This window comes from Liolophura sinensis, chromosome 1 (genome assembly GCF_032854445.1).
Source record: "Liolophura sinensis isolate JHLJ2023 chromosome 1, CUHK_Ljap_v2, whole genome shotgun sequence".
NCBI classification, from domain to species: Eukaryota; Metazoa; Mollusca; class Polyplacophora; order Chitonida; family Chitonidae; genus Liolophura; species Liolophura sinensis.
The window spans coordinates 18,137,765-18,156,314 of NC_088295.1; the positions used below are offsets into that span (position 1 = coordinate 18,137,765).

Genomic DNA, 18,550 nt, shown 5'->3' on the forward strand with positions numbered 1-18,550 from the left:
GCTGTAGGTTCTCCTAATTGAGGAGTCACCCATAGGCTGAAGAAACAGTTGATTTATAAAGCTCTTGGTATTTGCCACCTCAAGGGATCTCTATTTCCCGGTTCATGTATACAGATAAAGGGCCATCTCATGAATTGCCTGCTGGTGTTGTAGTCAGCTGTATTGACCAAGATCCAGCACATTGTCTACCTTATACAGTACATAAAGTGGAGAAATGTTTTGAAGTGAAATGTAATTTGCAAAATATCAACACGTCAATAAGAAATTGTTTTATGATATTCATTTAATTCATTTACGCGATTTCCTAAAATGAAGAAATGAACCATGACATTGAAATATTTCAGAAAATTATGATATTGATGTTCCTAATTGAGGTACTGATGATACATTTTATGTACTGCACTGTACATGAATTTTGTAAAATGGTACAGTTGGGTTTTTCACACTACTCAGAGGTTTGTGTATAAATGAACAATATCAAAAGTAAACTCCTGTATGCTCTTGTGGGACTTTCTGTTAGCCACACTTGTCAAGATCACAAATTGGTGTTTCTCCACTTGTATAGAAGTGCCATACTTTTCGTGGACTTTTTTTTTTCTTCTTTTCGGCATGTCATACCCATCGAAGTGTCCAGAAGAAGGAATGTCATTTTTAAAACTAATTTCCAATGGCTTGCCTCAAGCATTTCTGTTACTCGCATTCTTTTTGCTGCATCTGAAGCAGCCTGATTAGCAAGAAATGGCAAGGATTTCTTTGAACAAGGTTTGTTTTTCTATCAGAATGCTATCATGATAACAAAATCAGCAGAGCACTAGTTCAGTATGTGTTGTTTGTATATTCTCTTGTAAATTCAAACACAAGGGTTACTTTGTGAAGTTTACACGAAAAACAGCAGGGAGACACCACTGCTAATCTATTAAATTTTGGGGGGCCTCCATGGTTCAGTTGACCCAGGAGCCTCTCACCAATGCGGTTGCCTCTCCCCAATGCAGTTCAAGTCCAGCTCATGCTGGCCACATGTGGCAAAGTCTGCCAAAAACCTGCGGATGGTCATGGGTTTCCTCCAGGTTCTGGCTGATTTCCTTCCACCATAATGCTGGCTGAAATATTCTTGAGCATGGCATAAAACACCAATCAAACAAGTAAATATTAAACCAATTCATCTGTATGTACAAATGTGTAGTTCAGTGATGTGTTATACAAGTGAAGAAAATTGTGTGGACTTTCTAAATTGACCAAACTAAAAAACAAAATCTTAGCTTCCCAATTGCTACCTATATTATTCCTATCATAATAGGTGGTGTCCTTCTTAAAAAAAATTTCTTTTTCTTCATGTAAGTGTAATATTTCTTTTGGGATTTGTTTTTCAAAGGTCTGCATTTGATTTTTAATGTTCAAGATTGTACAAAATTAGTTATTTGCAGATACTTCAGCACATATTGGTGGTAACTGTACTTGTGTGTACATGTAATCATATATGGACATTCATCAGTTTTGTAATTTGTTTATGAGATCATCTTGGTTCTTGTGCAGCCCAGTGAAAAATGTGCCACACAGGTTTATTTTTAAGAATCGTATCCAATCTTCAAAATGATTTACTTTTCTACAGATGGACCTTGATGGACTTTAATTTGTAAATTCTCTGAAAATGTTGACCAGATGTTTACAGTTTTGTTGGAATTCAGTTAACAAATGAACTGAAATTCTTGCCAACAGATTTTAGCTGTCTTTGTAATTGTAACATTATTCTACAACTCGATGTGATTTATTTTCTTGTGTAAAGATTTTTTTTTTTCATTTGGATTTTTCAGACTTGTTCTCCTTAGCCACACAAGGAATGATTCTAAGTGAAAAAACACATTAATGTGAGATTCATCTTGAAGCCATACTATCATGTACAATTTAATTTGACAAGCACACTGCCTAAGGGCAGTTCACTTGGCAATTTTACACGAAGTTGCATTTCCTCTAAAAAGAAACTGATTTATTTGCCTTAAATGTCGGGGTATAGTTGCCACTGTATAAATTATACCAGGAGCAAATGATCTCATGCTTGTGCGTGGAGAAGAAAAATGAATAAAAATCAGGGTACTGCCAATGTCTGCTGTGCAGAAATTTGAAATGATGTTTTCTTGGTCATTTGACTTTTTGCATGTACATTTCTATTAAAAATTTGGGTAACTCAGCTAGTTGTCATGATGTGTGACCAACATTTGTCAAGGTCATCAGTGTGGGGTAAATTCCTCAAAGCCATTTCTGAATGAAGTCAAAATTTAGCAACTCATCACAGTACCTAATAGTTTATACTGGAAGTTTAAATTATGACACATTTCTCTGAAATAACATTTATGATGTCAAAATTTTCACCTTTTGGTCCACCAGTTAACTTTTGAAATTGTAGTTCTTTACACAAAAACTATAGCAGTCTTGTTGCTCGAGACATATTCAGATTATCTTCGTTACCATGAAAGCATTTGTCTGCATATCAGTTTGCTTTAAATGTCGGCCTAGGTTGTCTTTGTAAAAGAGAGCCCCAGGTGAGTCTGCTGGTCTGCTGCAAGAAAAATATAAAGTTTCAAGATCGTTCCCGTCACATATGTGTGTGCCATCCCTTGTTATGACATATGCCAGCTGATGTGTATATATGTGTACACCACATATTAAAGACTCCTCATGAAAGGAAGCATTGTATCTGTAGAATCAATGTACAAAAAATATTCTGTTCTTTTGGTTATAAAAAAAAATATTTGTATATGTCATGGAATAAAATTTGCACTTGAAATAGGGCTGAGGACAAAAGAAACTTTTTTAGGGTTTGAGGACTAAAATATTCTCTGTTTAGACTACAGGGAATCATATTTTAGATTACATTGAATCTGATTTTATACAATCAAATAATTTTTTTTTTTTGTTGAGGGTTGCAAGAACTAATGTGGTTTGGCCAAAATATTGCAGCTTTTATGTACCTTGGGCTTTGTCAGTGGCTTCCTTTTATCGGACCATGTTAGTGCTGACATCTTTGAATGTGATAATCTAACTTCAGATGAAATCCTCCTTTGTCAAATACGCAATATGTAACCTTGTAACAGAGGTTCAAATTAGCATATAAAAATCTCAGATGAACGGTTTTGATTTATTAAGCACAGATCTGGCATTAAAAGTATTGGTTACTGTAAATGAGTCCTCCAAAGTTTATTTGAGATGTGGGTTAGGGCAGAGTGTGGAAGATGCTTATCTTTCAATTGTTGAAACATATAAGGTTTTGGTTTAATACCAAAATCCAACAGGGGATCCTCTTAACTTCCCACCCCCACAGCTTTTGAGGCCTAGGTGGCAATAAGTGGTCAAGAATGGATGTGATTCGTCAGGTATCTCGTGGTTACCACCTACATCATTCTGACTTCCTGTAGCCATAAATCTGCCTTCATATAAGGGAAATATTCTTCTGTGTGGCTTGAAGCCCAAATCAAATAAATGAATATGAAAGACATATGTGTTTTTGTTTCCAACTACAATTCAGCAAAATGTGGACATATATATTGATTGTGTCAGTCTTGTGATACTAATTGCTTGTTTCCAGGTGTATTTGTCAAATTGTAGATTCATTTGTCCTCTAGAACATTAGAAGAAATTACTAAGCAACTAATGGTATGCCCTTGGCAATGCTTGCTAGGACTATCAAATGTTTGATACTGTGGTTTGGGGAGAGATGATTGACCACAGTTTTTTTGTTTTTTGTAGACATAAATCTTTTCCCTTCTTGCTGAAACGAGAAATCTCAGCTATGTTTTATCTGTGGGACAGATATATTGGCAGTAGTTTGTTTGAGTTTGTGTAGTTTTGTGGTGGAGTAAGTGGAGAGTTGTGGCGTTGTTAACATCAGGTAAGAAGGCAGATATTGTTATAGTCGGTTTCCTTGGAAACTCTGTCAACAAGGATCAGGCGTACAATTATGGATATTGAGTTGGTATTGATTAAGCTAACTTCTGATCCAGCATCAAGTGTAGATGTTGAGGTAGATTGTCTCCTGGTCCACCATGATTTCCTACTTTATTGATACCTTCTCATCAAGCTAAAAGTTTGTTTTCCTCTCCTGTCCAGTCGAATCCTGTGTCTCGGTGCTGCTGCTTATTATCATGTTTCCCTTTTATTGCTGGCCAGTTTGGCTGCTTCGTCTCACCTCTACTTCAATTCATGGACAAATCAATGAAATTTTCATGGAAAGGGATTTGTGTAAAGAAGTATAAAAGGTTGAGTGTAGTGTATTGAGTTGGGTCGCAGGCTTTGTGTGGATGCATACGTAATGTCCCTGGAGAGAGGTGTGCCTTGTTTACCACTGGCCTGACCTATCCGTCCGTCCTTTGCTCGGGTCACTTTCCCAACAACGCCACGCTGTCGGCAAGCCGGATCTACCCGGATCCTTTGCTGGTTAACTCACCGCTGACCAATTTAACGCGGGCTTGCCATCTCATCAGTTTGGGGAGCAATAATAAAATAAAGCTCTCTTTCATCAAACTATCGTGGTAGAAACGAGCTGTGCCACTGCTTGGGATGATGACTGGCCTGTATGGATTGGGGCAGTCAGTGTGGATATGCAATTATTGATTTTCCAATTGTGATACGAGCCAAGTAGAGAAGAGCAATATTTGAACATATTTCTGGTCCAACTAACAGCTTCTTTAGTAGCCCATTTCTGACTGCCAGCTGAAATTTATTGTTTAGGTCTGAAGAAGTAAGCAGTGCAAACCGGTGGAACTGAAGCCATTTAGTTTGTGTGACAGTGTGGGAGGAAGATTGGTAATTGTTTGATGTGGGTGTGAAGAGGGAGTGGGAAATGGGAATGACTTGTGCCTTTTGTCAAGGTTATGGAACAAACAGACCCCAAAAAACAACCATAGCCTTCTCTGTATTTTGATGTGAAGTGTCACCATTTGTTATTTGTTGACATTTGATTATCGTTACATTTAGTTAATTGAGTATATGTTTGTCCCTGGTGTGTGGGAAGTCAGTGGTATATTGTTTTAATGTTCCATTTTTGGCTTCTGGTGCTCCATGGCTGAAGGTTTATAATAGAAGTCAACTTGAAAGTTGTGGGCTATCTGATGTTTTCAGATTATACTTAAGGTTAAGCTATTGATTTGTAGTGTCTCCTTTTTTTTTTTTTTATGTCACATCATTTATCACACGATTTCTTTATTGATCAGTTTGGCGGAAGTGCATTTCCTTCCTTAAGACTCACGTCAGATTTCTCCATTATTTCCGTCACAAGAAAAATGTAAGTGAGCTATTAAGAAACGCCTGCATATTGTTCTTCGTTGCAAACTTCAGTCTCAGTGGAGAATGCTTCTTTGGTGCTCTGTTTCTTACCCATAAGTTTAACTGTAAAGTGCTTCAAATGCTTTGTTCAAAAACAAATGCTCATTTGCAATTTGACATTTCAGCTCTTCTGTATGGCATCAGGAAACTGTAATGTTAATAAATGAAGTGTCAAGATATTAGATCAAAGTGTGCCTTCTTTTTTTCCTGAGAAATTTTTAAATATCAAACAAGTGGATGCACTTTATTTTAACTTGAAAGGATTTATAAGTCTTTTAACACTTGCATGTGTACACATGTATACATAGACACCATTGTTTCTGAGAAACATTTGCAAATATGAATTTGTAGATAAATATTACAGATGTTTTCTTCCTTCTGCTCCTTCTGTATATATTTGATCACAGGTTGGTAGACTAAACAGAAACAGTTACGTTGATTTGTGTTAAGTCATGGCTACATGAATAATTAAGGGTAGGATTTGTTTTGAGGTAGAACTGTTATTCTTTTGGTGGAAACCACCAAAAGAACAACAATATCATCATGTTTGTCTGTAGCTTGTTTGTTGGTTCTGCTTTATTCTGTGTGACAAAAGAAAATACAACATGTCTTCTCTGCATCACTTATGTAGCAAAAGGGTTATTGCGTTATGATATACGCTCTTAAAATATGTCAACAACAACGTTCATGCTTGGTTAAGAAAACATTCAGCCTTAGTAACAACAGATTAGCGGTTAACTGGATAATGAAACATTATGTGTTTCACTGCCTTTGTCAGTTATGATTGTTAGTAATACATAGCTCGTGTGATCGTAGAAACGTATAAAGTGTTGCCCTGAAGACATGAACAACAAATATAATTCATCTCTCACTCTCAGTTAAGTTCACAAACATACATTGTTTGCAATGTTAAAAAAAAATATGCACATAGCCTTGCTCTCAAAAGCAAAATTACATGTATTTCCAAAAACAGTGAAGAATTGCAACAGTAGAAGAAAGAGTATTCTTTCAAGGCACAAGTATTTTGTAAGCAATCAGAGTTGAAGGGAGCACCTGTAGGATATAGTGCTTATGTGATATGTCTTCTGACAAATCAGGCTGGTTAATGGTTGCTGTGCAGTGACTGAGCTAGAATTCTGAGTAATAATCTGTAGCTTAAGGCTATGTGGATGGCTTTAGGTAACCTGCTGATGTATTATTGGTGCTAGCTTTATGTAAGTATCACATGTTCATGTCACATGCGAGTCTAGTGTGACGACAGAGCTTGGTGTAAATGGCCAGTGATTGGTTATTTTGAGATCTGATGGGCAGTTTCCTCTTGGTTGAACACATACCTATTGCTCATCATTGGGAAGGCTTAAGAATGTGATTTTCTCCACAATTTGTCTCACTGACCCTTTGAATTGTTCTTGCTCTAATTCTTCAACCATTTCACATTTTATCATGGTGTTTGTGTTCGACAATATTGCCATTGCAGCTTTACTGTTATAATTAAAACATTAAGATGTAATTCTTTTAATTTATGGGGCATGTCTGGTCATTGCTGTGTAGCCATACATGTAATTGTAAGAAGAATACACATTTTCTCTTTTCTCACATGATTAGTCCATCTAATGAACATCATATGCTTACATGTATCTTCACTGTTCAAAACAAATTATTTGTTTAGTTGATTTTTTTCTTGTTTGGTGATTTCTGTGCTGTCCTCAAGTATGTGTAATGATTTTTGAGTAAAGGAAATGGGCAAATCTCAAGGACAACCTCTGCATGTACATGAACAGGTAGCAAGACCTGGATTTGAACACTCGACTGGTTGGCTAGGCCAAGTGATTTTAACAGAGGCACACTAGATCATTTGCCCACGCAGGGTAGAAACAAGCAAAGCTGTTGATATAGCAGTCTGGGACGTCCATGTTTTGTCCATCTGAGTTAGTTTCCTGCTGTAATTTCCTCACTAAGCTTCTAGTGTATGGGCCCACTTTATCACAACATGTTGTCATTAAAAGAGTTCATCTGTATGTGCAACATCTATTTTAAGCCATCTTGTTTATGCTCTACATGATAGGGTTTGCTTTGCTTACCCTTAGGCAGAAACTGTTCATAGTTTTGGTGGTTGGTAATTGATACGGCTAACAAACTCCCTTATGTAATCGTTATTGAAATGATATCTCAGTATTAAGCTTGAGCGTAAGGTGGTTGACCCGCTGTTCTAATTCCCCTCGGTGTGAATTTCCCCTGTGAGAACAGTGTGATATCTTTCTTGTAAAAAAAAAAAGGGAGTGTAATAATGTTCGGTGATGAGAGCATGTCCTGTGCTGTAGTGTAGGAAAGTAGTGCGTATTTGTTGCACGAATTTGCAGAGTGGTAATAGACATTGGGTGTCCCAAGATTAAATTGAAAAAGCGCCTGTGTATGGATTGAGTATCCGATCTATTCTATCTAAGCGCACAGTTAGGCGAGCTCCGATGCTGACATTTGTCCACGACTTTCCTGTTTCCACGCCGTCTCTGCGGAAAGCTATTGATCTGTGTTGGCAATTTACTGCTCAGTTCAAATGGATGAAATCCCCTCCTTGTGAGAAAACAGGGGCTCCAGCTCTCTGGGCCTTAATGACTACTCATCTTCTGCTACACGCTCAGATTGGCAGATACCTTCACTTGTAAATTAAATTTTATGAAGGCTTTTTGCTGGAATTGCTGTTGGGAAGCCCCAGAAGTTGAGAAGGTTCAAGACTAATTTCTAAAGTAATCCCTATCAAGAGTGCTTCTGTAGCTGCTGTAAAACTTTGTTGACCACCATTTTGTCATTATGTAAATGAAGTATAGGAAAGACCTACTGTCTAACTTAATAACATGCTGTTTTCTGATCCCGACTAATTGCATTGTAGCCATATGTTGATGCCCACCCTGACAGAAGCATTATGTTTCAAGTGATCGAGATGTCTGTGGATGCTAAATTATGGATGATGTAACCTGATAATGGTGCTTTTGTTTGCCTCCCAATCTCCACCACAAATCATCGTATCTTAGAAAAAATCAATACCAACATTTGTCCGCTGTATGGTTGCTTTCTTCAGCAGCAGGTCCAAAATAGACAATAACTATATGGCAGAAGTCACGTCTGATATAAGGGGTGCTGGGTTGGGACTGGGTAATACCTCAAAGGTCAATTAGATCTCGAATAGGATATGGGATATGTATCTAAAGCAGCACAGCCAACAAAATGGTCGCCCTGACAATTGGTTTACAACAACTGTGACGTCAGAACCTATTGCAAATCTCTAGCTTTTCCCTGTGTTATCTACCCACACAGAAACTGTCAATTCTTGGATAAAAAGATTGATGAACTCTTACAGTTCTTAATTTTGATCTGTGTGTTTTGTGTGTTTGGTTTATTGTATTAGACTTTGTTTTGCACTGAGGACAGCGCCTCATTGGTTGGTTGGACGTGCTTGAATGGCTGCGTGGAGTTACTGCGGTGTACACATCAAACGCCTCTGGCATCGGTCATCTGGGATGGGTTTCCCATAAAGGATTGGCAAACAGATATATCATTAGCTGGTGAAAAGGACTAGCCTGGGATGACGTGACTGATCGATAAAATACAAGATTCTGTGAATACAATTGCTTATATATTGCTGTGATGTGCACATGTTTGTCAGCTAAGTGGTCAAGATATTTTAGGATTAGCTATCCAGTTTTGTCCATGAGTCAGATAGTGGAGGCAAGCTGATTTTGGCTCTCCTCAAGACCCGTACCTTTTCATCTCTGCTGAACAGCTTTACGCTCTCGGGGATAGCAACACAACCCCTGTCCTATCTGCTGCGACATAAGGAGAGGTGGTCTAAGGTCTCCAAGATGGTCACCGGGCATGATGTGTTTGAAGCCCTGTGTGTCGATCAGAAGCCTTATTACTAGGCTCATCGATGTGTCAGTGATGTAAATACTTATAAATTAATAAATGTCAAACTGCAGAAGGAAACATTATTTCCTTTTCTTTATTTTATGCGTAATGTCTTTGTATGAAATTGCTCACCAAAAATGTAAGTTTGTGAATACTATGTGGCTTGTAAAGATACATGTCTTATCATGCTCTTAATATATGTGTACATTATGTATCTAAAATTCCATCGATACTAAACAAAGAGTAGCTACTGTGTGTTATTTTGTTCAAGTAATTGTCTATTGTCATGACGTTGTGTCAAGAACATGATTGATAAGTGTTACACTCTGTAAAGAAGAGTTTTTTTATTTGTTAAAAAAGACAAGTTATGATCAATGCCTCTGTTTACCATTTTTCACATGTGAATCAGGTGGTTATTAAAGGCAAAAAGATAACACTAAAATTAAGTATATATATATCCGACCAAAGAAACACTGTTTGGATTTTTTTTTATAGAATTTTTCAAAACATTGGATTTTATGGCAATCTTTTGGAACCCAGAGGGTATCAGTGACGTCACATCCTGTTTTTTGGCCAATATAATCAGAAAAGGCCTCCGTTGAATCCAGACTTTCAAATGCATTTTAGTAGGTTGAAAAATAAATGTAAAAAATTAACTGAAATTTTTTCCTCAACTGTTTAATTTTCTGTTTAAAATTGACATATACATGTACTTCATGATTTGTGTTTTCGTAACCTTTGAAATGTGGAAAGTTTTTTTCTCATTATTTAAGAAATTCACAGGTTCATAAACAAAGAAGTAGAATCATTTGTCTAAAAGAATGAAAATGGACACTATAGTTTCTTAAACCAAGGTTAAAGTTTGACAGCTTTTGCATTGGTGACTTTCCAGATTGAGTGTATCTTTGTTTTTTGGTATCTTTTTGGGAGCAATAAAATTCATTTCATGGGCAAGGTTGATTGATCATATTTATTTTAAGGTGAACCAATGTTGACAATATCAGCAAAAAAAAAAAAATTTTTTGAAATAATTTCATGGGCTAAGTAGGCTACACCATTTTAAGTGTATGGTGCAGTTCTTTCAAGTAAAGTACACCAAATCTGGCCTTCTAAACTGTGTTAGTGTTCTAGTAAGGTAGGAAACATTTTAAGTGAGAACACTTTGAAATCTGCATTTAGAATTTAATAAATTAGAATTTAAATTCTTGAAACATTAGTTGCTTCTTTCTCTTACATACACCAGAGTTTGTAAATTATTCTGATGCCTGTTAAGTACAGGTACAGCTCTGCTTTCATTTAGTGCCAATTTTTTGTGTATTGTGCAGAGTGTGTTTGCATTATCAGTGTAGTAAACAATCTCTAGTCTGGTGGTCAAGATTGGTACTGCTCTTATATAAAATCAGCTCAAATGGGCAAGCCCACTGGCTTACACAGCTAATACATTGACATGTATGTCTTGATTTCATCGTTTTTCATTTTCTGTGAGAGCAGAGGGTGTACCCTAATTCCTCAACCTTTTATTTTATCAGTCTACACTGAAGATTGCCTTCAGAATGTGCTTGAGTACAAACCTTGTAAACATCTTAAAAGGTTGAAGAATTACAGTACATGTATTTGACAGCGAGTGCACCCATCTGTTGTTGGAAGGATTTAGTTATTTGAAAACATGTATGCTTATTAATGTATTATATGTATATGACAAGGCTGTGTGAATGATTTTTGAAGGTTGTTAAGATTTGCTTCATGTCTATAGTCAGTAGCGTGCTCAAATATTTTGACTTTTTCATACATTACATGTGTACTTTGTGAAATGTAACAAAATCCTTGTTACAAGAGCATATATGAGGAAAGGTAATGTGTATACCATTATAAAGGTGATGTGTACTTTGCTAAGCATTAAGTTAAACTTCATACTGCAGGTGTGTATATTAATTTATGTTTATATAAATCGTTTTCAAATCACTTTACGTTGCAAGTGACTAGTATGTACTTAAAAAATGAAATTCCTTGAAGCGTTGTATTCAGCATCATAACAAAAGATTGTCAGTGCTTAGACATAGGACTTGACTAGTATGTCAGTATACCACGGTAAATGGAGCAAAGTTGCATCCATCATTTGAAGGTCAATTTGCACATTTTGCCTGATTCATTCTGGGAGTTCTATTGATTTTAGAGAGATGTCATTTGTTTGGCAGATAGGTTCATATCATACTGGAAAAATGTGAGTTCAGCTCCAAAAGTATTATATTATGACATTTTTTTCCTTTATAAATGCAAGTTTTTAGGGTGACAATTTATTAAAATTACTTACCATATGTGTGTCATTATATATTATAGGGTACTGGTCAGTATACAAGCATGTTGTTGTTGTTGTAATTATTTAAAGGTGTACAACATACAAGTTCATTATGTGTATTTCCAAGAAGTCAAGGCATTGGTACAGGTAATGTAATCAGCATTTGGTAGTGTGTGGGAGTGTGGAACTATGTGCTGATACTGACGTGCTGATGTTAGCATATGGACTGCGGCACAGTATGCATGTACATGTATACTTACTGTGTTTAACTTTGTTATGTGCTGATCTGTCATGTGTTGTAACAGAGCTGGGTGGAATGGGAGGGAACTGCCACACACAGAGCTTTAAGTGGTTGTGTTCACAGAACTGTCTGTATGGACATTGAACCAGGGTAGAGATTATCACACCAACTCCTCACATACCAAGGCCTTAAGGGGTGCACTCAGCCATGTAGGATTTATACCACTTCTCTCCTCACTCACTTACCTTCACTCGCTTTAACCCTGCAAAATGATTTTTTTTTCTGTCTTTGCTACAAGCACACAAGTTTAATGAGCCTAAAAATAGAAGAAAAATTGATAAGTTAATGTGTATAAAAATATCTGAGACGTCCTCCAGTCAAACACCTGGCTTATGTTTTTGCTGGGTTATCACATACACCTGTATACATGCTCACAAATACAGGTACCATAGTATTAAGCCTGCATATTCTTTCACGAGGAACGAACAGGCATTATATTTAATTCATGTATATTTGTATCATATTCCCTGATACTGAAAGACGCTTTTTCATGCTAATGAACATAGAACGTAACAAAGTAAATGTTGACGGTTGATTGGTCAGTCATGCTTTGACATGGGAGTTGGGTGTTACGTATACAGTGTATGCCCATACATGTGATGTTAGTGTCGTGACAGGAAGAAAAATACTTTTTAGGTGGTGACATTACTTTTGTACTAAAACACCTTTAAAAAACGTCTACCATGTTGTAGCGGATTATTTTACTTCTAATATTTTGAGCTAATTTGATTTTAAAATAGAAACTCTGCCACATACACTAATAATATCTCAAGTTTTGTTTTAGGCTTTAAGAATTACTTAAAAGCTTGCAGAATAAGAGTTGGTGTGGTTATTTTATTATTTCCACTAGTGGTCTTTGTGGTTATTCCTATGACTGAACAGGTTGTACAAAAAACAGTATTTTAGTTTACAAAAAGCGTTAAACTGAGAGATAATTAACACTTGGCTATAATTGTTTGGTTTGTATGGATGTGTATGTAGGCCTGAAGGCGTCTTGTAGCCTATAGCCATGATAAAGTCGAACAATCACACCTGGTGTTGTTAGAGAGATCCAAACTTCAAAACCAGGCTATAATCACTTCTAGTGGGTGTTCACTGTTGTTATTACAGACTCTGCGGCCAGAGAATGAGAGTTTAACAGAGTATCAATGAAGCCATGAGCAAGGTGAAATATGGGCTGTTATTGTTGTGTGCAGTTCTGTTGTATAGCACTCACCTTTGGCCGTTGAATGACCTGGCCGAGCAGTGGATCTAACCTGGTCATGACATAGCTGTGTATGTACGGGCATATATCTGGGCCACTGTCTTCTGCATATCCATGAAAAACAACTCTTTTGAACCTCTAGTGCATTAACAGTTTATGGCTGAGGACTTCACCGGAAACTCTTTAGTCCTCTTTGGATTTACCTGCTGTAGACATATCACCTCTTTCAAAGAGAAATTGTTAAGACATAATCACAAGCAGGAAGAGGAACGTTTTCAAATTTTGGTCGTGATAGAGTCATTCTCTGTTTCATAAGAACAATCTCAGAACATTAATTGTGATTGCAGGTGCGAGGCACACAAAACTTGGCCTACATTTTATCACAAATTCTTGAACAGTTCTCTTATTTGTGAAATCCTTTCATCTTCACTGTAGTTGATAAAATCTACACATAAAACTACTGTAATTTTCCAATTTTTAACATATATTATTGCTGAAAGAAAAATTAACATTTATCACATTTCTTTGGAATAATAGACATTCATTACATGGACTAGCCATGTGAGAAAAGAAAAACTGTGTAGTCCTGTTATAATCACATGTATTCTGGCTCAAAGGAGCAGACCATACAGTGTATGTCCCAAAAATAAGAAGAATTATGGTATATGATGACATACCCTGTGTATAGTATTTAATAAATTCCCTGCTAAAACCTAAACATACCCAGACAGTGTTTCACGACATTCTCAGTTTTAAGAAACTTGTGATGACATACCCTACACTGTAATAGTGGAATCATCAAGACTATTATGATGGCATACCCTGAAGTGTGTTAATGAAATTTCCACCACAGCTTTCTGATGACATATCTGCACTTTATTTCATGAAATCCCCACAAGAACCTGGTGATGACAAGCCCTGTACTGTATTAATGAAATCCCTACAAGGCCCTTTGGATACCATACCTTGGCCTGTAATATTGTAATCCCCACAAGACCATGCCCTTTTCATGGCACGCGCTGAACTGTATTAATGGAATTCCAAGAACCTTATGGTGGCATACGCTGCTCTCTGTTAATGAAATCACCACAAGACACTTACGAGGGCATACCAGCAATTTATTGCATAAAATCCCCACAAAGACCTTATGGAGATAACTCCCCCCAAAAAACCTTATGGTGACATAAATCCCCACAAGAAAGTTGTGATTGGAAACCAAGCACTGTATTTCGTTAAATCCTTTCTAGAGCCCTGTGTTCACATATACTAGACTATCCATGTATATGTAATAAGCAACAATATCTGATCAAGCAGAATGAGCCTTACATGTTTACCCTTCATGTGTAAAATGTTGCCAAAAGTCTTCCTGTGGCACTACTATCAGGCACTACAGGTCTTGAAATCTCTTTAAAAGCATTGTGGTGACATGCAGTGCCTTTCACACTACATGCATATGTCATAAAATTAAACGTCACTTATGATGCCCAGATGTGCACTGCATTACAAAATAACTGTCTTATGGAGATAACTCCCCCCAAAAACCTTATGGTGACATAAATCCCCACAAGAAAGTTGTGATTGGAAACCAAGCACTGTATTTCGTTAAATCCTTTCTAGAGCCCTGTGTTCACATATACTAGACTATCCATGTATATGTAATAAGCAACAATATCTGATCAAGCAGAATGAGCCTTACATGTTTACCCTTCATGTGTAAAATGTTGCCAAAAGTCTTCCTGTGGCACTACTATCAGGCACTACAGGTCTTGAAATCTCTTTAAAAGCATTGTGGTGACATGCAGTGCCTTTCACACTACATGCATATGTCATAAAATTAAACGTCACTTATGATGCCCAGATGTGCACTGCATTACAAAATAACTGTGCCAGACTCTATACCACTGCATTAGACCTTACTTGAACCTGATGATGAATTGCCTGGGACTGCACGGCATACAGTATTAAAAATATATATAACCTCAGATCTAACTGTTGACATACCTGCTGTATATTTGATCAGATTTTAGGGATAATATACGTACCAGCATTGTGATTGTGTAAGGCATACCTGAACTCAGCAGGTGTATTTAATATAATTATGTAGATAATATGGCTTATTGGTGACTGCTGGAGTTCAGGAGGTGTAGATTTAGTGTTAAGTGACAATAAGTGGTGTGAAGAATTTGGATAATGTTGTGATCTTAAAATATTGGAAATATCTGTTGAATTAATGCCTAGCTGAGAAGAACAGGGTATAATAGGATATAAATCCCCCCCCCAATCTCCCTTTTTTTGTTGCTTCCACTTTTTATTGAAGTTGGTTTCCCAAGCTGAAGCTGATAACTCTGCAATCTGTCTGATTCTGTGTTGGTTTTGATGACCACTCTTATAAGCATGTACCTATTAAGAGTTGTTAAAGTTGAACAGATTATGCATTTTCAGTTTTCTTTGAAAACATTCAATCTAGTTTTTCATGGGTCCTTGTACAAAAGTTCAAAAATTTTATGTTTTGACAATGAATTTTGTTTTTATGTCAAAGAATACAGAATTAGCTTTACAGTTAATTTATGAATGATTTCTGTCTTCCGTTTTACATAGGCACAATTTGACAGATAGACAGAGGTTTTTGAGATGTGGTAGGTTTGATGAAAGGTTATGTAGCAGTGACAGGTAAATGCATGTAAAGTTAACACAGAAACAGGCCTGGCTGAGCAGGTGGCATCACACCCTCGTAGACATACTTACCTAATGTGTAGGAATACCAACATAGCTCGTCTGTTTGATTCGAGGAGTCTGTCGGAAAATTCCTCACACCGAATGGTTTCCTCATGGGAAAGTTACAAGAGATAACATATGCTGGTGGTTTAATGTCGATGTTTTTGTACGTGCAGAAATAACTCCTCAGGTCTGTTCTGAAGAAAGAGCACAGGCCTAAAACAGAATGCATTAATTCTATACTTTACTACATTCATTTACAGATACTTTTTGTACATTTAAGTTTGATTGTTTTATCCTAAGTTTTTTGAGACTTCAGGCTTATGGAATGAAACATTTCCATCAACAGTATGGGAGGGGGGAAGGGGAAAAAATAGCATGGAATCCAGTTCAAAGAGGAAAATAAACGTATTGATATTTTTTTTGTTTTTATGGTTTCTATTGTTTTTAGTGTATTCATGGATTAGATTCACAGTTTAAATGAAGGCAAATCAATCAGGTAAATCAGTTTGCAGGGTGTAGATGTTAAGTGTGATATGAACCTATGCAGGAGACAGTTCACGTTGCAGTTATGTATATCCATTTCTTTATATATACATATATATATATATATATATATATATATATATATATATATATATATATATGCATTAGTTAAGATGAATTAAGCATCTGTTGCAAACATAGTCATGATAATACCTCTGTTCCTCCTGGGACGAAAAATAATGAGAAAAATGCTTTTAAAAGATGGCCGTGTTTAAGTGTGCATATTTTGTAGATTGGCAGCATTTGTTCACAAATTCCCAATGTGACACTTGTCAGGGGATGGTTGTTATCACTGACCTAAAGCAGTTAAAAACTTGAGCAGTGAACACAGGTTTAATTGAGTATCATTTTCTGGAACCTAACATGTGGCCAGTTTTGTTCAATTGAGGCTAGGCTGAATATTGCTTTTTCTGCCAACATCCGGGCTTCCTTTCTGCCCAAGTTGTTTTCTTCTCTGTCTGTCTCTGTGGCCTGTGCTGTGTTTAAACTGAGCAATTGTTCCTTTATGAAGTCTGAAGGGGGGTAGGTAGAGTTCAGATTGCCCCCAGCTGCCGTTGACCAATGACCGCTTTTTTTCCCCCCATATCACAGGCCATTCTTTGACCCATCTACACATTTACCTCCCTTTAGTTGCTTTTTAGCTCCATCATTTGGGGGGTAATTTTCCATTGCTGCTACCTATAGGCAGATAAGCATACTTTTGTAGACAGGAGAACTCCTGGCTATTTGAGCACTTTCTACAGAATTTGAGATCTCCTTATCTTGCAGTATTTATGAAGATAGCTTCCCGCACTGTCAGGTAGAAAATCAGAGGCTTTTTTTCTAATGGTTGTAAGTACAGCAAAGGCTCAAGTAGAGTGATGTAAAGCAGATAGGGAGCAGGTGGGCATTGTGGATTCTACCAGAATGATTTACTGTCAGTGGCACTGATGTAAATCATAACAGACAGCTCATGGAGGAAGAGAATGAGCCTCAGACAAATTGTCAAATGACCAAAGATGTCATATGTTGTAGCATTGTTTTGGTTTATTGCTCGAGGTGGTGTCCAGCTTTCATGTACTATCTGACCGCTGCTAAGTTTTACGTCAAAGCGTATATATGTGATACCATGTACAAAAGGCATTACCACGGTGAAGTATTTTGATAGAATAGCGCTGTTATAATTTAGATTTTGGGGCACTGCAGCTGTTTTTGCATTTAGGACATTACAGCAATGTAGTACTTAGGGAACTTTACTAGTGCAGCACTTAGGGCACTGCAACAGTGTTGTACTTTGGGCACTATAGCAGTGCAGTACTTAGGATACTACAGCAGTGTAGTGCTAAGGTCACTGCAGCACTTAGCATACTACAGCAATGTAGTACTTAGGGCGCTAGAGTAGTGCAGCACTTTGGACACTACAGCAATGCAGCACTTAGGACACTACAATAGTGCAGCACTACACATACTACAGTAATGTAGTACTTAGGGCACTACACAAATGTTATACTTATGGCACTACACAAATGTTATACTTATGGCACAATAGTAGTGCAGTACTTAGGATACTACAGCATTGTAGTGCTTAGGTCACTATAATAATGTAGAATTTAGGACACAACAGCAATGTAGTGCTTAGGGCACTACAGTATGCATCATTTAGCATACTGCAGCAATGTAGTTCTTAGGGCACTAGAGTAGTGCAGCACTTTGGACATTACAGCAATGCAGCACTTAGGACACTACAATAGTGCAGCACTTATGATACTACAGCAATATAGTACTTAGGGCACTACAGAAATGTAGTACTTTGGGTACTGTAGTAGTTTAGCTCAAAGGATACAAATCTAAAGACATAAATCAAAGGCAGTACTAAGGTGCAGTATTTGGGCAGTAGTGTATGTTTGTGATAGTAAATATTAGTTAGGGCACTACATAGTGCATGCACTAACTAAGGGCACTACAACCAGTACAGTGTATGCAGTTGGTCTATGACTTTCATGTCTACCATGTTAGATGTGTTTCCTAGTGTTCTCAATATTTTGACTTGGGAAGAGTTAAGAGGGAGGGAGATGTAAACTGACCGTGCTTGTGACCAGCTGCTGGGGATGGAGGGACTGTTACTGGGAAGGGGATGGGGGCTGTCTGGTATGGAAAGTGCCCTGGGAAGCTGGGAGAGGAGGGGCAATTTGATAGGTTCAGCGGACATGTGTTTGGTGTAAACTTGGCCTCACATAGTTACTCCCCAGCTCTCCTTCTCTTTGTATACCAGCCGAGCTCAATGTTTCCA

General features: G+C 37.2%; 1 protein-coding gene across 6 annotated transcripts in view; it reads left to right on the forward strand.

Moving 5' to 3' along the window:
• Positions 1–18,550, forward strand: part of LOC135461418 (zinc finger MIZ domain-containing protein 1-like) — a 119,724-nt gene that overhangs the window by 31,070 nt on the left and 70,104 nt on the right. The window lies entirely within an intron of this gene.